Here is a 22,425-nt window from a genome sequence, read left to right as displayed (position 1 = left end):
AGCTGATCGTGGAGTTTATGAAAACTTCTTTTACTATCTTTGCAATTTTTCTGTTATCTAAAACTATTATAAAATAAAACTTACTTTAAATAGTACTATATCAATTAAAGAAGTCGAATTTAATTAAACATGTGTCCACAAAGAAAACTCCTTTGAGAACACTGACAAACATTTAAAATAAATAATAACAACCCCCCCACAAGCTCCTTCAGAAAAAGAGAGGTAGGGAAAACACTTCCCAACTCATTTTATGATACCTGGCACCAAAACCAGGCAAATATATTATAAGAAAAGAAAACTACAGACTGGTATCCTTCATGAACACAAGTATAAAACTTCTTAACAGAATATTACCAAATGGAATCTAGTAAAAATGATGAGGTATGTGTGATAAAACTTCATGATTAAGTGGATTTCTTCCAAGAATGCAAGGTTAGCTCAACATTGAAAATCATTCTACATGACTCACTACATCAACAGACTAAAAAAAAAGAAATGATAAGATCGTCTGAATAGATGCATGAAAACAAATGCATATGACAAACATCAACATCTGTTCATTAAAAATGCTCTCATTAAACTAGGAATACATAGCAACTTCTCCACCTGATAAGAGGCATCTAGAAAAACAAACCTGCAGATCATATCACACCTCATGGTGAAAGAAGAAATACCTTCTCCAAAGCAAGGATTCTACCTTCACCCCTGAGGGTCCTAGCCAGTGCAATAAAGAAAATACATGAAGAAGGCGTCTAGAACCAGCCCATGAGTTCAGCAGTCACAGGATATGAAAGGTGTAGTGTAGTTCTATATACTAGCAACTTAAAATTAGAGACTGAAGTTTTAAAATACCATTCACAATGGAATAAAATACTTTCAAAAGTATTAGAAAGTGAAAAAGTAAGATACTTACAGATAAACCTAATAAAATATGTACAAGATTTGTAGGTTGAAAACTACAAAGCATTTCTGAAATAAATTAAAGACCCAAATAAATGGAGAGATATACTGAGTTAACAGGTGAGAAGATCCATTGTTATTAAGATGTCCTCAAAATTAATCTATCAATTTAATGTAATCCCAGGCAGCTTTTTAAAAATAGAAGTTGACAAATTGATAATAAAAATTATGTTGAAGTGTGAAAGACATCAAATGGTTAAAGCCATGCTGATGAAGAAGAACATATTGGAAAGACTCACTCAACCTGGTTTCAATACATCATAAAGTTGCGGTAAGCTAGATGGTATGGTATTGGTGTGATGAGAAACATGTAGTTTAATAAAACAGCATGCAGTCCAGAGGCAAATCCACAAATGTATGGTCCATTGATTTTCAAAAAACATACCAAGGTAATTTCAAAAGGGAAAAAATAGTGTCTTCTTAAAAAGTGCTGAAACACATTTAACATCTATACGGAAAAGAAAAAAATGAACCTTAATCTTTAATCTACACCATATACAAAATTAACATTAAATAGATCATCAGAACAAAATTAACACGAAACAGATCATTAGACTTAAATGTAAGACTTAAACCTATGAAACTTCTAGGAGATTACATAGGAGAAAAGCTTTGTGACATCTTGGTCAAGCAAAGATTTATGAGATCAAACATGTAAAACACAAACCATAAAAGACAAAGTTAATTGGGCTTCAGTAAAATAATAAAATTTCTGATCTTTGAAAAATACCACTAAGAAAGTGAAAAGACAAACTAGAGACAATGAAAAAGCATTTGCATTACATATGTCTGACAAAGGACTTGCTTTCAGAATGTGTGAAGAAATTCAACCCAATAATACACACAACTCAATCATAAGAAAGCAAAAAACTTTAAAATAAGCAAGAGATTGGAACAGAAACTTTACAAAAGAGAAGATGCCAATGAGTAATAAACATATGGAAGGAGGCTCAACAGCATGGGTGATCCAGGAATATGAATGGGGACCACACTGAGACACGTCTGCACAACCTCTGGACAGCTAAGGCTAAACAGATTGACAACGCCCAGCATGGGGCAGTATGTGGGGCACCTAGAACTCTCTAGCATTGACTGCAGGAACGTGAAAGAGGACAATCTCCTTGGAAAACAGGCTCACGGTTTCGTACAATGTTAACTATATGACGTGGTTTGACTCTGTGTCCCCACCCAAATCTCATCTTGAATTGTAATCCCCAACGTTGGGGGAGGGACCTGGTGGGAGGTGATTGAATCACGGGGGTGGATTTCCCCCATGTTGTTCTGGTGCTAGTGAGTTTGCAAGAGATCTGGTTGTTTAAAAGTGTGTAGCACGCCCCCCCTTCTCTCTTTTTCTCTCCTGTTGCCATGTGAAAACGTGCCTGTTTCCACTTCGCCCTTTCACTGTGATTGTAAGTTTCCTGAGGCCTCCTCAGTCATGCCTCCTATACAGCCTGCAGAACTGTAAGTCAGTTAAACCTCTTTTCTTCATAAATGACTCAGTCTCAGGCAGTTCTTTATAGCAGTGTGGAGTGGACTAACTCACTATACAATCCAGAACATGTCTATGCAAAGACTTGTGCACAAAGGCTTTTTATTCGCAATAGTCCCAAACTGGGCGCAGCCCAAATGTCTATCAACAGGTGAATAAGCAAAGCAATGTGGTCTCTCCATACAACAGAGTCCTGGTCGGCAGTGAAAACGGGGGACTCCCTGTGCACAGACCCAGATGGATCCTAAAAGCATGCTAGTCAAAGAAGCCAGGCACCAAAGCGTGCATACTGCATGGGTCTGTGTAGAGAAAATCCCAGAAGGATAATTCTAACCTGGGTGACCCAGAGCATGTGCCTGAGGCTGGGGGAGGACGGACAGGGAAGGGATGCAGAGGCTTCTGAGGTGACGGAAATGCTTCATGTCTTGAGCGTGGGGTGGCTCTGCAGGTGCATAAACTTACCCAAACTCACCAAATGGTAGAGTTAAAAGCAGTGCATGTTATTGTATGTAAATCATAAAATTTAAAAACATAGAATTATATATTATGGTATAAAAATTATAAAATTTAAAAATTACTAACTTCCCACCCCTCTCCCCATCCCACTCATCCTCTATCTACTTATTTTCTGTATAACTTAATGACCTCTAACATACTATTTAATTTACTTATTTATTATGATTTTTTTGCCTGCCTCTTCCTGAGCAAGAGAAGGGATTTTTATTTGTTTTATTCATGGATGGATTGCACAGAGCCTAGGACTAAGCCAGGCACTTAGCAAATTCTCAGTAAATATTTGCTAAATTAATCAGTTAGTGAGCAAGGAACAAGTCAGAAGGACTTGCCCTTTTAGATCACAAGCCTTTCTGTAAAGTCATAATATGTTTAAAGTAGGTGGTTTTGAGCAGGGATGGGCACTATCACCAATGGAAAGTAACAGAGTGCCCAGAAAGGGATGCAACCACGTAAAGAAATGACCCCAGCAGGGTGGGCCACAGGTCTGCACCAGGAGGAAGGTCTCCCTTCATAAACGATGCTGGGAAAATGGTTATGGTACACGTGAGAACCAACTGGTTGCCTTCTTCACAACAGATACAAAAACTCACATCTAGGTAATTTAGTGCTTTAAATGTGAAAGACAACACTTTAAAACAAAAAAAAGGAAAACTATTTTTATAACCTCAGATTGGGTAAGGATTTCATAGCAAGCCACACAACCCACCAACCATAGCAAAATGACTGATCCGTTTAGCTCCATGAAGATAGTAACTTCTGTTCGTTATAATCCAGCATGTATTCTCTTTATTTTTTAAAAAAATGCCTGGTGAAATATCTACAAGGAAATGAAGTGGAGCTGAGATTTTGATGCAAAAGATATTTAAGTGATTATGGTAAAAAAAAAAGAACAAGACACCAGAAAGAAAGTGAAAAGACAGTAATATACTCAGTGCCACACACATAACTCAACAAAGGATTATGATCCAGAAGATGTAAAGAGCATTCACAAACCAACAAGAAAATAACAGTGACACAATAGAAAAGCACATAAAGACAGAAACAGGGTTGCACAGAAGAAGAAATACAAATGGCAGCTAAACACTCACCCATTATTACCTCAACCCTTATGCAAATTAAGAATTGCAAATTAATACCACAACGAGGTATCCTGTGAGGCCTGCCAGGTAGCCCAAGGTAAGACATCTAACAACAGCAAGGGCTGTGAGGCAGGGACCTGCAGGGACTCTTCCGCTCAGCCAGAGGGGTATAAATGACACAGTGCTGGTTTGGGCAGATGAACATCCCACTCCCATAGCCCCACAGCTGACCGCAGGTGAGCCTAACCCTTCGAATGGCATTTGCTGAGCGGCTGTGGTGTGCTGGATACCCTCAGCATAGTTCACTCAACCTTCAAAGCATTTTATAAGATGGCGAGCATCATTTTAAGAGGCCATGCAGAAACAAAGTGGCCAGTCCTGGCTGGCCCACTGCCTCGCCCGTTATGCCAAACCCTGGGATATGGCTGTGGGCGCCCAGGAATCTCCTCTCCTGGGGTGACGCTGACATGGGCAGGAATCAGCGCCCTAGAGATAAGGCAGGCAGGTTCCTTACATGGGAGGCAGCATGGAAATATTCATGTTACTCAGCTATTCAAATTATTTTTCAAGTGGGTCGGAAACACCTGTTTCTTTACTATCGTAAGGCATCATCAGCCTAGTGCAAGCCATTCTGCGGGAAAGAAGCCTGCACCCTGTCTGGCAGGGCCTGGCTCATCTCTTCATCTTTGGAAGCTCCATTTCCCCCATAATGGAATTGGAAAGTTCCTTATGATTATTTAACAGTCGACGCTGAAGCACGGACCCCTGACATGGGCCCTGGGCATCCAAAGAAGAAAGACACAGCCAAGGCCCCCAAGCCCGACCTGCAGGAAACTGGGTGCGGTCAGTGAACAGGAGCCTTGGGCCGCTGCAGTCGTGAGGCTGGGTGGCGGTGGGCCTGGAATTCGCTGCCGCCTGGTCAGCCTTCAGCTAAGTGGCCTGCCTGGAAGACACCACAGCTCCCCATGGCAGGGCCCTGGGGCCACCTTCCTCTGCGCTGCTCTTGGGCCGGATGTGAAGTGGTCGTGTGTAAGATCCCTGGAGCGAGATCCCGGGGTTTCAACCCCAGTCCTTGCAGGATGAGCCAGGGGCCTTGGGCATTGCCTTGGCTTCACTGTGCCTCAATTCCATGGTGGGTAAAACGGGGCGAGGACAGAGCCTCCCTGATACTGCCCCAAGGACCCAAAGTTAATACAGGTGAGACTCGTTCAGAAGGGCCCTGCACAGGGTGAGTACAGACACACGTCAGCCGGTGGGATTACTATGGCTTCACAGTGTACATGCAGAGGACTCTAGCAGTGAAAGCTTAGCCCGGCCCTCCCCTGCAAATCCCAACTCTGCTGCAAACACGTCCCCAGCAAAACTCCAGATCCCACAACCTCAGCCTGCTCTCCTGCAGGTGGCTCACCTGCTTCCGTCACCAGGGACCTTGTCCTGCCCAGACCTGGAAACCTCAGAGCCCGTATCAGTCAGGGCCAGCCGGGTCAGACTGCGGTAGCCCGCAAGCCGAATCCCAGGGACTAGAGCAGGACAGCCAGCGCCCCACCCCCATTCACGCAGTCCCTCGAGGACGCAGGCTGACAGAGGCTTCACCACTCTGGCTCTCAAAGCTGCCACCCAAGGGGATACCTATGTGCCCTCCTGTCCACGTCACTGGCCGAACTCACCCAAACCCTGCCCGGCTTCTGAAGCAGGGATCCTGTGGGTGGCCGTGGCCAGCAGTGCCACCTCCCGAAGCCATCCCTGGCGCCACCTTCTCACACCCAACTTCAGTGATGCTTCCACACATCCCGCCGGCTCTGCCTCCGAGTGTACTTGGCGTTCCATCTGCTCTCACCACCTCTGCCGCCCGACCCACGCCCAGGCCGCCGTATCCTTTGGAGACCTGCTGTCCCTGCCCAGCCATCCCCTCTTACCTCCTGCCCACAATCTGGTTCAATCCCACGATGGGGAGCTTTCGGAATTCAGGCTCCCCTGCTGCCCACAGCCCAGGCAAGGTTCACAGGCCTCCACCATGAACCAAATCCAAACTCCCATGCCTTCCAGGTGGAAGCTGGGCAGCCCCTGCATCTGTCCTGAGAAGGGCATAAGCCATCTCCCCTGCACCTCAGCTCCCAACGGCCCCCTCCCTGGACGAGGCCCTCTCCTCCACCTGCTTCTGCACAGGACAGATGTGGCTTCAGGAATCACACGCTGCAGAGGCCACCAGCCCCCGACCTTGCCACACGCCTCTCCCAGCAGCCCAGAGACACCACAGTTTCTCATACGACGTCCTGGAGGCTTGTCAGGTGCGGGGATTCAAAATAATGTCCTCGGGTTGACCATTTCAAAGCAAGCAGTGCACCACGGATGTCCCCGTGGCCTTACCTGTCCGTCAGAAGCGTGACTTTGAATTGCATCGCAGACTTTAGATTTCCTTGAATAACTGCCCAGAGTCAGACACTGTCATAGTCCATCTTGTGCTGCCACAACAGAATACCATAGACTGTCATTTATAAAGGAGAGACATTTATTTGGCTCACTGTCCTGGAGGCTGGGAAGTCGAGGTGGAGGCAGCCCCTGGAGAGGGCCTTACTGCGTCCTCCCGTGGCAAGAGCCGCAAACAAAAGGGGCGGAACTCACCTTCCTAACAAGCCCACCCCCACGATCACGACACCGATGCACCCGTGGTGGCAGAGCCCTCGTGACCACACCGCCTCTTCCAGGCCCCACCCCTCAGCACCGCGGCCGGCCGTGGGATCCAGCTTCCACCGCGTGAGCCTCTGGGGACGCTCTCAGGCCACGGCAGGCAAGCAGGTGTGTCTCAAGTTCTACCAATAATCAAAGCCTCTGATGCTCCTATTGCTTGTGTGATTTTTTAAAATTGTCGGCATCACAGACTATCAGGATCATTTTTCACAATTTTCAATATTCCTTAAAGCAGTGCTTGTCACCTAGGTGGCCTCGATTCCTGTTCTTTGGGTGCAATTTGAAACACGTGGCCGGCTCCTTACTGTGGGATGTGAGGGCTGGTGGTGAATGATCCCTGGTCACACAGCCAGAAGGGGCAGCGTGTGGACAGGGGCCTTCAGGGAGGTCTGACTGTGGCCACAGAGCCCGGGCCAGGGAGGGGGTGGGCGTCCAGTCATCTCAGGATGGCTGCACCCACCTGCACCAGCTTCCTCTCCCACCCTCCCCAGGCCCCCATCGCCCCCACTGCCACTACCTGTCCCCTAGCCACCTCCTGCTCACCATAAGGGATTGCACTTGCCCCGCCTCCTCATGGCACCTGCTCTGGGCTCAGAGGGCGGCTCACACACACCTCCATGGTGTGCTCCCCCACCGGTGGGTGCTCCCTGTCACCTGCACCTCCTCCCTCAGGGCCTTAGGGACCCAGGTGGAGCTGGTCACTTCTGCCTCCCCTCTCCCATCACCCACGACAGCCACTCACACCCAAGACAGAGTCGGGCTCCAGGCCTCTGTGGCCCCATGTCCCCAGGGCCCCGTCCCAGGACTGCCCTGATCCCCTGCAGAGTTCTGGGGTGTGTGGCAGGGGGCACAGCACATAGAGCCGAACTGTAAACAGCACCCCATGCAGTTACATGAGCATCAGACATTTCTGTCACTCAAGACATGCAGAAGAGACAAATCGGGGAGCGCTCTGTATGACTCACACGACCGCAGCTCGACTGCCAATCCTGCGACCAAGCAGAGAGGTGAGGTCACTGTGCCCGGGACGGTGCAGAACCCCACAACGTGAGCCTGTCCTGTGTTCTCTCCAACTCCCGTAAAGTGTTAGTTTTAAACTTCACTTCGTCATCAACATTTAAAAGCTAGGACATTTTACCAACCAGCCAAATATCTGGCCTCTCCTAAAAAATCCAGAGTTCAGCCCACCTAGGGCCTACACCCGCTCAGCACAGTTGGCTGGAAGCAGCAGCCCCCCAAACCCCCCTCTCCACCTCAACATCCTCCCCAACTCCTGCCAGTCTCCCACCCACCCAGCCCCACCTCCAGATGGACTGTGGCCTCCAGTCCCCCCCAGACCTTCTGGCCTCTCGGCTCACGCCATCACCTGCCTGGCCCTGCGGGCACTGGGTCCTCAACAGCCCTGCCAGGCATGCTTTGCAGTTGCAGAACAAAACCAGATGTGGCCCCGGAATGCACTAAGGGCATGCTCTGATCTCCCGCACCCGGCCTGGCTTCGCAGGGAAGATGGCACCGCTGTGCAGACTTGGCCTCCTAGGGCCTCCTGGGAAAGAGCCCAGTCTCCATCCAGCTCCCACGCTGGTGCTTCGAGACCACTCCTCCGTCTTTCGCGTGGCTCCTCTCATAAATGGTGCTTCAGGCTTGATTCATCTTTTACGCTGGTTGCTGTTAAGGCCTAAGAACCCGCACCTGCCCAGCATCCATGGAGTCCCATCCTGCCGCGACCATGTGCTCGGTACTTCCAGAATGTTTTGTTGTGGTTGAACCATTTCAGCTTTCTTTTCTCTTTTCTTTCTTTCTTTCTTTCTTTTTTTTTTTTTGAGATGGAGTCTCGCTCTGTCACCCAGGCTGGAGTGCAGTGGTGCGATCTCGGCTCACTGCAAGCTCTGCCTCCTGGGTTCACACCATTCTCCCGCCTCAGCCTCCTGAGTAGCTGGGACTACAGGCGCCCGCCACCACGCCCAGCTAATTTTTTTGCATTTTTAAGTAGAGACAGGGTTTCACTGTGTTAGCCAGGACGGTCTCGATCTCCTGACCTTGTGATCTGCCTGCCTCGGACTCCCAAAGTGCCGGGATTACAGGCGTGAGCCACCACGCCTGGCCCATTTCGGCTTTCTTGGTGCATAGCTGTATGGGGTAAGGAATGGATAATATTCCTCTCTCTAACTCCCATGCCTCGCATTTGGGTTTCATGTCAGATTACCCTGACCAGCCCAAAAGCATGTTGAATAATCACTGTGACATGAGCTCCACCCTGATACTGATCTTAGTAGAAACATGTGCAATGCTTCAGGCTAATTTTTTTGGGCAACTGTTTTAGACACGTGTTCTTTGTCAGATTAAGGAGACAGCCTTTTCTTTCTGGCATGCAAAACTTTGTTTTTAAATTAAAGAAGTTGGATTTAATTAATTAATATGTTATATTAATCTATCAGCATCTAACAGTATCTGGCATTTAATAAGTGCCCGACAAATATTTAGAAATAAATGTATAAGTGTATGAATCTAATAAAACTGCAGTTTATTTTCCTTATCCTACTCTTTTATGTGATTTATTGTTTTTCTGAATGTACAACCTTTGAATTTCTAGAATAAGCTTTCCTTGGTTACAGAAGATTAATCTTTTCCCGTGATGTGATGTTGGATTTTATCTGCTGGTATTTTGATTGGGTTCTGAGCCTATATTCGTGATGTGCTAGTTCTGTAGTCTGTGTGTCTGTGTATGTCATGTTTTACAGATTTTGACATGAACCTAGCTTCATAAAAATTAATTAGGGGGTTCTCCATCTTTTTCTCTCCCCTGGAAAAAAAATTGATAGAGCTCTAGTATCATCAGTTCTTCTGATGTTTAAAAGAAGTCACTGGAAAAACCACCAGACCCTAAAGCTGTGGGAAGAGGCAATGGTGAGAATTCTTCAATATCTTCCTTACATATTCAGGTTTTCTTCTTCCTGTCTTGACGTGATCTTAATCATTCATATTTTCCAAGAAAATATCATTTTTATCAGAATGCATAGATTAGTTACTTAGAACCTCTTCAGGTCTATTTTTGTGTTCCCTTTCTGTTTGCTGGTTTAGAATTCATTTTTTCTTGTTCAAATGGGCTGGAGGTTTGTTTCTGTTGGAGAGTGTGTGTGCATACCTGTGCCTGTGTGCATGCCTGTGTGTGCACGTATGTGTATGTGTGTGCATGAGTGTGTGTGCATGTGTGTGTGTGCATATGTGTGCACACGTGTGTGGGGGGGTGGGTGGTAGGGTAAAGCTCATAGATCCATGTATCAATTCCACCATTAATTAAACCTACTGTTGACGCCACTGATCTCTGCTCTGATCTTTTTTATCAGTTTTGACTTTCAGTGCCTCAGATCAAAATACCAGCAGGTAAAATCCAGAGGGCACTGGTGGCTGAGGATGAGACCTGGGGTCTCCCTGTGCAGGGTGCAAAGTGACAACCTCAGCTTCATTGCAATCTTCTCAAGTCTTTCCCCCTAAGGTTAGGGCGCCCGTTGTCTCTTAGGGAAGAAAGATGTCCCGGGATCCAGGTCACATGAACCCATGGACATGCGACTGTAATGACTGTTCAGAACTTGAAAAGAGCGAGTTTCAAGGCTGCTGACAAGGGAAGTGTGGGAAGAGGTGTGTGGCTGGACCCCCAGGAGTGGGGGTCTCGGTGATGAGCTGGACGAGATGCCTTCTCATGTGGATATCTTCCAGCCTCACTCTCCAGCTGCCTTAGTGCATACGAGGGCATGTGTCTGAATGGTCATGTATGAAGGGTCAGTGCAGTAGTGGGGGGCCAACAGCACGGACACCCCCTCACGAAGGCCGCCCTAGCTGCCCTCATTCTTGTATGTCCAGCCTGTTGACAGCCCAGGCCAATGCTGACCTCCCACGAGGCACTGTCCCAGGCTGCCCTATTGGTAGGTGGATTCTGGTAGCCCCCTCTCGTGATGGAGGGGCCGGTGGAAAGGCTGCGAGGAAGCTGGGGCTGTCACTCCGCACCCGCACAGAGAGGCTGGACGCTTGTCCTCAGCCATAAATGCCCTTGTGGAAGGAGATACGTGTTTGGGATGTGAATTGCCTTCCCCAAATCCCATTCAATTGTCAGCATCGCCCTCTGTGGTCTTGCAAACACCTATTCACTCCTGAGGTATCTCGTCCAACATTATTTCTGACCAAGAAACTCAATTTACTCTGAAAGAAAGTGTAGCTCTGGGCTTTTGTCCCTGGGTTTCGTGGGCCTAACTCACACGCCATTCCTGGGCACAGCTGGCCTGATGGAGGAATAGAAGGGCCTGCGGGAGACCAGCTCTGGAGCTGGATTCTACAGGGGGATGGGGCACAGGCTTTAAGTGAATGACTAACGCCTGGCGCCATTTCCCCCATTTCCAGTACACTCCATTGGGAGCCACAGGCAGGAGGTGAGAGCAGCCCCCGAAGTGTTACTCAAATAACCCATTAAACAGTGCTCAGCCGCCCTCCGTGGCTCTTGGCCAGACGACCTGGAGGGTCCGGTGTTGGTGGGAGGAGTGCTGTCTTAGGAAACAACTGTGGTCCCTGCAGGTTAGGAACTGAGATTGCTGTCAGGCCTCTGGTGGGCTTTACCTTCCAGCCAGCAGACAGGAAAGGGCTTGCCCTGGGTGCTAAGCAAATCCTCAGAGACACGGGGGCCAGGAGGATGCTATGAGTCTCGGGGTGCCTGCCAGCATTCCCATACTCAGTAACACGGGACAAAGAAAACGACCAGCACAGACAGGCCCCGGAGGTCTCAGATCCGCAGAAATGGAGACGGGCCGCCTGGCCACCTAGCCGTGGTGGGATGGAGGGTAGGGGGAGCCTGGGATGCAGTGAGCCCCCAAAGTGGGTGTCTGCCTGCAGTGAGGCTAGCCTGGGGTGAGGATCTGTGTGGCTTCAGTCCCCTGGGGAACACGAGCCGGACTGGGAAGGGAAGGAGCTCCAGGAGGGGGGATGCCAGCCAGTCCCCAGGGGAACTCTGGGGCAGTGCAAGTTGGACATCGGAGTGTCCCCACTGATGGCAGCAGCCAGGGCGTTGACACTCCTGCCCCTTCCGCCACTGGCCCGGAGCAGGGGTGCCTCTGGCCCTCCAGCGGGCAGGTGAAGCACGTTCCCCACAGAGGCAGCGATAGCTGTGGGGGAGGTGCACAGCTGGGGTCCATGCATGGCACCAGGACCTGGAGAACACAGGCGGAGGACTGAGCTGCCGAAACCATGGGTGACAGGGAAACCCCGAATGATCCTGATGCTGTGAGAGGTTTGAGGACAAGCATCTGAGGGCGCAACACCATCCCATCTCACAATAGCAAGGAAAGGGGCATGAGTGGGTCTCGGGGAGGAGCGGCTGGGCCCCAAACATCAAGTTCGACAGGCTTCCTCGGTGTCCAAGCAGGGTGTCAGGCATGTAGGCGGACGGTGCATCTGGAGCTCGAGGCGCCGCTGGGGCTGTTGGGGAGAACGGTGATCGGGGCGGGTGGAGGAGGTGGGGCGGCGAGGAGATGGAGGAGCGAGGGCAGTGGAGAGAGGATGAGAAGCACAGGCGCGGCCAATACGAAGATCAGGGGCACGTGGAAACCTACAGACAGACTGAGGAAAAGGGCGACCCCACCTCCGCAGCTGGGAGGGCCACCAGCCAACCTCCAGGCCCAGTGTGGGGCCCGCGGCCTTCACCGTCCAGCAGAGCTGCGGGGAGGGGGCCTGACTGGGGGTCCCAGGGAGAATGGGAGGTAGGGGTGTGGGGCCTGTTTACAAAAGGAACGGAGTTTGCCGCAAGGGGAGCAGGGAAGTGGGAAGTCACAGGACCACAGTGTTCTGCGCCCCGAGTCCAGCCACACCCCCACCAAAAGCCCCCCCACCAATATCCCCTCCGGCCCTGTCCCCAACGTCACACTTTCTCCTTCAGTGTCTGGGTGTCTGTTCTTCTCAGGAGGCTCCGAGCTGCAGCAGGACAAGGGTTGGGCCTTCTGGAATAATCCTGCAGCTGGCTGGGGTTCGGAGGTGCTGGGGGAGAATCACAACGTGAGCAGAGTACATACGCGGGCTGGGCATCCTGCCCAGGACATGCACCTGTGGCCTCAGGAACCCTCTCCCTTCACAGATCCTCAGCATCATCCTCTGAGGTTGGTTCTCACTTTGCAGCTGAGGAAACTCAGGCACGGAAGTCCCATCATCTGGTCACTTCCCGGGTGACTGCCCAGTAGAGCAGATTCAAACCCGACCTCCCAGCTCCAGAGTCCAGCTTCCACTCCCTGTGCTCCCGGGAACCGGTCTTCTGCGCCAAAGTCATTTCCAGTAACAAAATGTTCCCCCCATTACGATCCCACCCACCTCATCCTGTAATCCCCTCCTGGGTGTGCTTTGGGAGGCCCTAAAACCAGGGCTCACCCAGGACACGCACAGCCTCAGCGTCTTTGCAGGCCCATTGTGACCAGTGGAGGGTCTTGACCTCGAGTCGCCCAGGTTCTTGGTGTTTCGAACAAAGAATTGGATAAAATGCACAAACGAATCAACGAAAGAGTGAAGCAAGAAAGCACAGATTTACTGAAATGGAAGTACACTCCACAGAGCAGGAGCCAGCTGGGGCAAGCGGCTCAAGGGTGCTGGCCGCAGAACTCTCTGCAGTCCAAATACCCTCTAGAGGTTTCCCATCCGTTACTTGGCCTCACCCCACGCAGACGAAGTAGTGGCCCATGACCAGCCCTGGAGGCCGGAGGGGACTCATCAGAGGTCCCCTCCACCCTTCATCTGTGACGCCTGCGAAGGGAGCAGCCCCAATCCCTCCTGCCTGTCCGCCCCCACCATCAACCTGGGTGTGGAGAGGTGGGGGCCTCCCCCCAACACTCAGTTTCTGGAAGCCAGCATGAATCAGCCCCAGGCTCCCTGCCTCCAGACCCCACTCTCCTGCCTCACAATGGCTTGTTTTGGAATCGTACCTATTGTTTTTGTGTGTGTGTGTGTGGGTTTTTTTGTTGTTGTTTGTTTTTTTGAGATGGAGTCTTGCTCTGTCGCCCAGGCTGGAGTGCAGTGGCGCGATCTGGGCTCACCGCAAGCTCCGCCTCCCGGGTTCCCACCATTCTCCTGCCTCAGCCTCCCGAGTAGCTGGGACTGCAGGCGCCCGCCACCGCGCCCAGCTAATTTTTTTTTTTTTTTTGTATTTTTAGTAGAGATGGGGTTTCATCATGTTAGCCAGGATGGTCTCGATCTCCTGACCTTGTGATCCGCCTACCTCGGCCTCCCAAAGTGCTGGGATTACAGGCGTGAGCCACCGCGCCCAGCCCCTATTGTTTTTAAGTATTTAAGTTTCTTTTTTTCTTTTCCAATTCTGCCTGTATTTGTGAGCCTGAGGCTGATTTTGGTGTTCTGGAAATTTAGGTTAGAACGTGAGGGTGTGTAGATGTGTGTCCATGTGGGATTTCTGTGGAAAGGCTGGTGTGGTGGCTGTGGCTCAGTCTCAGCAGGGACCCAGATGGCAGAGAGCCCCAGCACCGATCACAGGCAGGCCCAGGCCGGCCACCGCTCCCCAGGAAGAGGGGCTGCCAGCCCTGTGGGCCAGGTTGATGAGATAGCTTTCCTGTAACCAAATGGGGGGCTTAAAACACCAGACATTCATCCTGGCATGGCTCGTGGCAACCTCCTGTTTGTTCTCTGAAAACATTGTTCAAAAGGCTGATTTTGGTCTTTGGAGGCCCAAAGACCAAAACGAAGATGCTGGCAGGGCTGTGTTCCTTCCAAAGCTCTAGGGGAGGCTCCATCCTGCGTCTTCCAGCTCCCGGTGGCCGCGGTCCTTCCTCAGCCGGTGGTGCGTCGCCCCGTCCCTGCCTCCGCCTGCACACACCGCCTCCCCTTGGGCTGCTCCTCCTCTGTCTGTCTCAAATTCCCTTCACATTTTCTCATATAAAAAAATTTCTCCTGATGTGTCACTGGGTGCAGGTCCCACCCGGATAATTCAGGATTGCCTCCTTGTCTCAAGATCCTTAATTACACCTGCAGAGACCATTTCTCCAAATAAGACCCCTGCACAACTCCAGGCACTGGGGCGCCTTTGGGTGGCCAGCGTTCAACCTATGATGACAAATGCTGGCCAAGCCAGTGAGCAGAAAGGTGATTTAACCTTTCTTTGAAGTCCACCCTCAGAGAGAGGGTGCATAACTCCTCACTCCCTACGTGTGGAAGAGAGGACAGTGAGGCAGGAGGGGAGAGAGCACCGTCCCGAGGAGAGAGGGGAGCGGAAATGCACCAAGGCATGGGGTCCCGGCGGGATCCTGCGTCCAAGGAAGGCACCGAGGACGGAGGAGACTGGAATCCAGCTAGGCTATAGTTTACAATGATGCATGCGTATCGGGTTAGTAGCTGTGACACATGCCCCATGCAAACGGCACACGCTAATAACGGGGAAACTGGGTGGGGCGCGGGCAAACTCTCTAGACTCTCTTCTGCATTTTGATGTAACCTAAAACTGTTCCAAAAAATAGTCTATGAAGACTAAAAAGTTGAGCCGGGCGCGGTGGCTCACGCCTGTAATCCCAACACTTCAGGAGGCCAAGGCGGGTGGATCACTTGAGGTCAAGAGTTCAAGGCCAGCCTGGTCAATATGGTGAAAACCTCTCTCTACTAAAAATACAAAAATTAGCCAGGTGTGGCAGCGTGCGCCTATAGCCCCAGCTATTCGGAAGGTTAGAGAATCACCTGAACCCAGGAGGTGGAGGCTGCAGTGAGCCAAGATTGAGCCACTACACTCCAGCCTGGGCTACAGAATGAGACACCCTCCCCCACCCCGCCAAAAAAAAAGAAGACTAAAAAATAGAAAAAAAAGAAGGCATGCATAGGTCAGAAGTGGTGGGAGAAGACACAGGCACCCACATCCCCCACCCCAACAACACACACGACCCCAGCCCCGCACCCCCAGCCCAGCGAACCCAGGCCTTGCGCCCTGCACACCCACTGTGCTCTAGGCACCCCCAGCTGTCCTCCCGGAGGCACGGGGCACCGGCGCGGTCACAGGTGTGAACATCCACCTCCAGCCCACCTCCAAGCAGGCAGCATGCAGTGACCGCTCCCAAATCCCAGAATGAGGGTTTCTGCTGCAGGGCAGGACCAGGACCGCCAAACCTCAAGCCAACTGCATATAAGTCTGCTGAGCAAGCGGCCCGCCGGGACCTGCAGGAGATCCTTGCTGATAGAAGGCGGAGGTGACTTACTCTCGCCACTGTAGCCGCTGGGGCTGGGCGGGGCCGGAGCAGCTGTCTCCCGTCATGCACGATGCATCTGCCCCGAATCCAACGGCTCGTGGCAACCTCCTGTCCTCTGAAAACATTGTGCAAAGGACTGATTTTGACAAAAGGGGCTCAGGGCAGCCACTGTGAAAGAGATGTGTGTTTGTCTAAATTATTTAGAGTGAGGGAAGCGGGCTCGGGGGCAGGAGGCGATGAAGTTCTCTTCTGAATCTCATTTCAGTCAGCCAGGCTTGGAGCCGGTTGGCTGCTCCCCAAGAAGGCTTGTGGCTGCAGGCAGAAGGCTCCTCAAGCCCCCAGGAACCCCTGGGAAGAGCAGGGCCCCCCAGAGCAAGTCCCAAGCCTGTGGGAAGAGGGGGCCGAGCTGAGGGTACGCAGGGCTGGGGTCAGGGGAGCTGGATCAGGCCTGAGTCTGGCCTCTCCTCTCCGCTGCACCAAGATGAGGAAGTGGCCAAGAAATCCAGTCCAGTCCAGAGCTTGCTTCTTACACAGCAGATGCTGGTGAAATCAATGAATCTGTGGATTCCTAACACAGGAAATGGGCGACGCGGAGATGCTGTCTGGAGGAGGATGGGTCCCGAAACCTCTGCCCAGGCTGCCCTGAGCCCATGCCCTCTCCAACATCTCTGAACCGCACATCTCCATCCTCTCTGTCCTGGACGTTTCTGCTCCATCCCCTGCACCCATGACTCCGGACCCTTCCGGACGCCCATAGCAGATACCACGCAAGGCTGGGATAGGCCAGCGGGGATCCTGGGGCTCATCAGGACCTGTCTGGCACCCACGTATCCGCCCTGCCGGGGGAAAGGCCTTTCAGGGCACCCTGTGACCCAGGCTCAGACTGTAGGGCAAAGTCCAGGGGGCCTGGGATTCAGAGGCCACAAAGCTCAGGTCCTGCCATCCCAGCACCAGGCCAGGGACAGAATTGGGAAGGGGTTGGGGTGCCTCTGCTGTGCGGGCAGCCTGAGAGTTTCAGGGAAAGAAACAAGGTGAGGAGCAGGTACTTGGAGACCACAGAAATGGTTGCAGAGTCAGCCCTTGCCAGGCACCTCACTCCTTACTCCTCACCTCCTATATCCTCACTCCTCAGCTTCTCACCTCCTCACTCCTCACCTCCTCACTCCTCACCTCCTCACCTCCTCACTCCTCACTCCTCACCTCCTCACTCCTCACCTCCTCTCTCCTCACTCCTCACCTCCTCACTGCTCACCTCCTCACTCCTCACCTCCTCACTCCTCACCTCCTCACTCCTCACCTTCTCACTCCTCACCTCCTCACTCCTCAGTCCTCACCTCTTACCTCCTCAGTCCTCACCTCCTCACTCCTCATTCCTCACTCCTCACCTCCTTACTCCTCACTCCTCACTTTCTTACCTCCTCAACTTCCCTCCTCCTCACCTCCTCACCTCCTCAACTCCTCACTCCTCACCTCCTCACTCCTCACCTCCTCACCTCCTCACTCCTCACCTCTTACCTCCTCACTCCTCACCTCCTCACTCCTCACCTCCTCACCTCCTCACTCCTCACCTCCTCACCTCCTCACTCCTCACTCCTCACCTCTTACCTCCTCACTCCTCACCTCCTCACCTCCTCACTCCTCACCTCCTCACCTCCTCACTCCTCACCTCTTACCTCCTCACTCCTCACCTCCTCACTCCTCACCTCTTGCCTCCTCACTCCTCACCTCCTCACTCCTCACCTTCCTCACCCTCCTCTCCTCCTCACCCTCAGCTGCTATTTTCTGCAGGGCCTGGGCTTCACTCTGCTGCTCCTAGCTTGCCTTGTTCTTAGTCAACAGTGAACCACAGGCCAGCTGCAGCTTCCTCATATTGTGATGTAACTCAGGCAAGGGCTGGACACAGAGCTTTTACCACGCCTTCTGTCACTGAGAGCAAAACAGAGCTGTGGGGGTCTCGGCTTCCCCCACTGCACAGCAGCTCCCGAGCTGCAGGGAGAACGGGAGTGCACGGGCACCAAACTGCGCCTCTTGGGGGTGCTGCAGCGGATTTTCTAACAAATATTTTCCTCTCCTTTATTCTAGGATCTGGAAGAACTGTGCCTCACCTCTGTCTCCCTGCCTCTGTCTGCTCCCTCTACTCCCCAGGCCTTGCTGTCAGCACCTGCAACAGAGCTGTCCCTGCTGTGGTCTGGGGAAAGTTCCAGCCAGGCCCTCTGTGGCACATCTATCCCTGGGGTGGGGCATCCAGGGTATTAAATCTACAAAAATGCATCCATTTCACCTCCAAGTCAGCTCTGTGCACACCAAGCCATGTGCAGGATAGGCTACCCTAGAGAGCCTGGGTACCCACGCAGCCTTCCACGAAGCCCCACCTACATGGCTGCTGCAGGTTCTCATCCTCCTGTGCTCACCGGGAAGGCTGGCAGATCCACACCGGAAACCATGGGCTGGGGAGAAGCAGGGCCTTGGTGCTAGAGAGACCTGCCCAAGCATTCTTCTGCAAGCCCCGAGACAGAGGAGTGAGCAAGCCTCAGGGGCGTGACAGGTGCTCAGGAGAGAGCAGGACACATGCAGAACCTGGAGAGAGCCAGAGAGGGACCGGCCACAGAGAAGCCCATCGCCTGCCAGCACTGACGTGGACGTTGGGACAAGGTCAACCCCCAGCCCCGGGCTCCTCCCGCTGCTCTCAGCCCGGCCTGCTGTGCACCGTTCGGCTGGGTGGGGCTGCAAATGTACCCTGCGTGCTTGTGCTCCAGCCGCACCAGCCCCGGCCCCCAGTGCTCACTGGGTCCCCACTGCAGCAATGGAGCAGCGAGGAGACCAGTCTGGAGCCATCTAGACCCACAATGAGGATAGCAGGATTCCTGGGGACAGCCCAAGGCATACCTGTCCTTCATAAATGCTGATAAACAGCGTAAAATAGAGCTGGGAAAGATTAAAACCACAGAGCCAGCGTCCAGAGCGGGGCCTGCCTGTCATTGGTGTTTATGTCGCCATAGCAGCGACCAGGCAGGTGACTTGCTCCTGGGGGCAGGCCCCTGTTGAATGACCTCCCAGGATGAAGCGCAGATCCCACCCCCTTAGTCCCCAGAACTCCTCACCTTGCAGCCCACTCCTCACACCAGGTCCTCTTCCCTGCAGGTTTCTGCTGGTGGCCCAGCCCTGGCTGGGATTCCTCACTCCCACGCCTCAAGCCTGAGAATCCTTCCAGAAACACAAGGTGAGCACCTGCGACATGCAGATTCCACAGGGTCTTTTCCACATTAGCCCCATGCCCAGTGCTGTTGTTCGCCTCTCTACAGGTGGGAAATGGAGACCCAGAGTGGTCAGGAGGCAGCTCCAGGGAGGCAGAGCTCTGAGCCACACTTGTGCCTGTCTGTCTCCACAACCCAGGTGGCCTTTCCAGGGGGAGGGTGCCTGAGTGTCCCTGAGGCCCAGCAGGTGGCTGTGTCAGGAGATCTGAGCAGCCCTGGCCCTGGTGTAAAGAAAGCCTGGGACTCTCTCGCCAGAACCTAAGGGGTAGGTCGTTGGCAGAGGCAGGGGCAGGCACAGCGTAGAGAGGCGGCCCAGAGGCACCTGACACTTAGGAGCGTGGATGCTGACTCTGCTTTGTCCCTGAGTGAAAGTCACTAAGCCATTGTCGTGTTCTAAAGCATACATGTCAGAATCTCAGGGTCTGCAGAAGACTTTGGGGACCTCGGTCCCCACCCTCCCAGGCTTCCTCCCCAGCTGGAGCCCCACCTCCCCACCTTCCCACCTCCCCACCTCCCCATTGTCCTTGGAGTCCCCAGCTGGCCTCTCTCAGCCCCCTTGGAAGTTCACAACATTTGCAACCCCATATCCCAGAACAAGCAGCTGGGCCTGTCCCTGGGGCGGTGGGACCTATGCTGGCTCCACAGCTGCGGGACAGGTTCCGGGTTCCCGGGTGTCCGCCCTTCTCTGAAGAATGTATACCCATCGTGGTGAAACCATAAAATCCTCGCCATATGACAATGCTGATGGCAGCCGCGGGCCACCGAGCCGTTTCTCGATTCCCCGTGCCCACACTTGGCCCAGAGTATCACACCTAATCCTTCCCGCAGTGTGTGCTGTTAGTGTGAACCCCATGTCATGGATACGAGGCACAGAGGCAGAGTGCTGGTAGCCTGTGCCCTGGTCGCAGCCCGGGGTTCCCTGGTCATCCTGATGCCAAAGCTCACCACTTCCCTGTGCTGTCCCCTCTCAGAAAGCCGCCTGCAATGCGCCTGTGGTGGGGGGGGGGGTGGTGGCGCACGTGTGCCTAGGAAATGTGCCTGTGCCTCTGTGGATGACGTCGGGACTCGCCGCCTCCTGCAGGAGGCAGCCTGGGGCTTCTGGCTCATCTCTATTCTGGCTGGCAGGAGCCAGCCCTTGTCAAGGCTGTCTCGGCCGCTAGAGCCGGGCTTCAGGTGTAAGCCTGTGCCTAGGACATGCGCAAGTCCACAGCACAGCCAGTGCATGCCGGGCCTCAGAGCCTCCTGTGTGATGGGAGCCCTTACCTGCTCCGAGAGTGGCGCAGCTCTCAGGAGGGGTCACCTCCGCCTTAGGCTCAGCTCAGCCAGACAGGCTAGCCTCTTACACTGCACATAGTAGGTGCTCAATAGGGAGTTTTTGGTTAATAAATTACTGAAGGAAGGAGGAAGAGAAAGGAAGACAGGGAGGAAGGAAGGGAGGGAGGGAAAGAAGGAGGGAGAAAAGGAGGGAGGGAGGGAGAAAGAAGGGAGGGAGGAAGGGAGGGAGGGAGAGAGGGAAGGAGAAAGGGAGGAAGGGAGGGAGAGAGGGAGGAAGGGAGGGAGAGAGGGAGGGAGGGAGGAGGAAAGAAGGGAGGGAAGAAGGGAGGGAGGGAGAGAGGGAGGAAGGGAAGAAATGCTCTCTGTCCCAGCAGCCTGCTCTGAGCAAGGCCCTGGAAGACACAGGTGTCTGCTCTGTGGCTCTGGGCATCCTGGGTCCATGGAGGTCCACAACGGCTCAGCAGGGTGTCCTGGAACCACAGGAACAGGATGGGGGTTGTGACCAAGGCAGAGGCCCCTTGGACAGTGACCCTGAGGCAGCTCTCCAGGGACACAGGGTCAGGACGGGGGTCGGGATGAAGGAGGCAGTGCAGACAGGAAAGCTGGCCTGGACCCAGCTCCCTGCACATCAGTGCAGCTGCAACCCCCGGCCTCCACCTCCCCACAGCCCTCCTGTGCTCCTGGCTCCAAGATCACGGCCTACCCCACGTCCATGTGACAGGGCCCTAGTACTGGGGAAAAGAGCAGCAGCAGCATTACAAGTGCAATTGGGAAAATTATGAAAATTATTGATATTTATAAAAAGACCATTTTTTCCAATCCTATGTCTACAAAGAGCCACGGGTCACTTTTTCCTGTGCCTGGAGTCTCCTCTGCAATGGAAGGTGGCAAGGATCCTGGGAGGGCCGCCGACTCCACATTCTAGGGAGGAGATAGCCGGAACCACCTAGAACATCCTGTTTTGCCAGAAAGCAAGGATGCTTTCCAGACACCAGGGGTTCTTCTGGAAGGACAAAGCATCCTGCTTGAAGGCTCTCCCTCCTGCCAAGTTATAATAATCTGAGCACAAAAACAATAATAATTACAACACTGATTAATTAAATCAGTTGAGTTTCAGAAGGTCTCTCGGTCCGTAAGGCTCCTCACAGGAGGAAAGTTAACACACAGTGTGCCACCCCTCATGGTGCGGGCTGCAGACTTCCTCCCTAGGGAGGGAACCAGGCCAGGGCTGCCCTGCCGGACCCACCCCAGGCCCAGCCATGAAGGTGCTCCAGGAGTCTGTTCCGGCCTGTGCCACATCCAGGCTTGGATGGGGCTGGAGATACTGGCCTTGCATCCTTCTCACTCCTCTCCACTCCCCGTAGGCTGGACCTATACCTGCCAGGTGGCCGTGGCCTCGGTGTGGGAGCAACATGGGGAGACCTGGGTCCCTGAGTGGCCATGACCATCAACCTGGAGCAATCAGCTCAGGACTGTTATGTGGGAGCAACAATCATTCAGCTCCTTCAAGCTGCAGCATCCAGGGGTCTCTTCATTCCATTATGGATATAGCCTAAGAAATGGTGACAGTAAAGGGTCTCATACAACACGTCCCATTTTTATTAATTTTAATAAATAGGGGAAATTGAATATACATGGGTAGTTCATTTGTTGAACTAAGCTTCTGTCTGCTTATAAAGGTTGGATACACGTTTGCTTTTCTGTCTAAGAGGAGAAGAGTGTTTGCAGGAAACTGAGACAGCAGTGTCTGTGTTAAGAGTAGGAAGGCAGGGCCTGCTCCAGAACCTGCCTCGAAATCCCAGAGACCACAGTGCCCCCAGGGTGGCCCGCCCAAGCCCACATCCCAAAAGGCAGAGCTTGTTCACAGTCTCCGTCCTTCAGCACCCAAGACAGGACACCTGCCAGTGCTAATGACCAGTCCACATATAACAGTCTGGGCCGGGGAACCCCAGGGAGGAAAA

General features: G+C 52.7%; 1 long non-coding RNA gene across 1 annotated transcript; it reads left to right on the top strand.

Moving 5' to 3' along the window:
- The first annotated feature begins 17,901 nt into the window (after positions 1-17,901).
- Positions 17,902-22,097, top strand: LOC130541486 (uncharacterized). The gene is made up of 3 exons (XR_008955542.2): positions 17,902-18,587; positions 19,077-19,155; positions 21,829-22,097. It is a non-coding gene; the product is annotated as an uncharacterized LOC130541486 (long non-coding RNA).
- The last annotated feature ends 328 nt before the right edge of the window (positions 22,098-22,425 follow it).

Source organism: Pan paniscus, chromosome 3 (genome assembly GCF_029289425.2).
Source record: "Pan paniscus chromosome 3, NHGRI_mPanPan1-v2.0_pri, whole genome shotgun sequence".
NCBI lineage: Eukaryota > Metazoa > Chordata > Mammalia > Primates > Hominidae > Pan > Pan paniscus.
The sequence above is the reverse complement of the archived record's forward strand: the minus strand, read 5'-3'. Positions and strand labels throughout refer to the sequence as shown.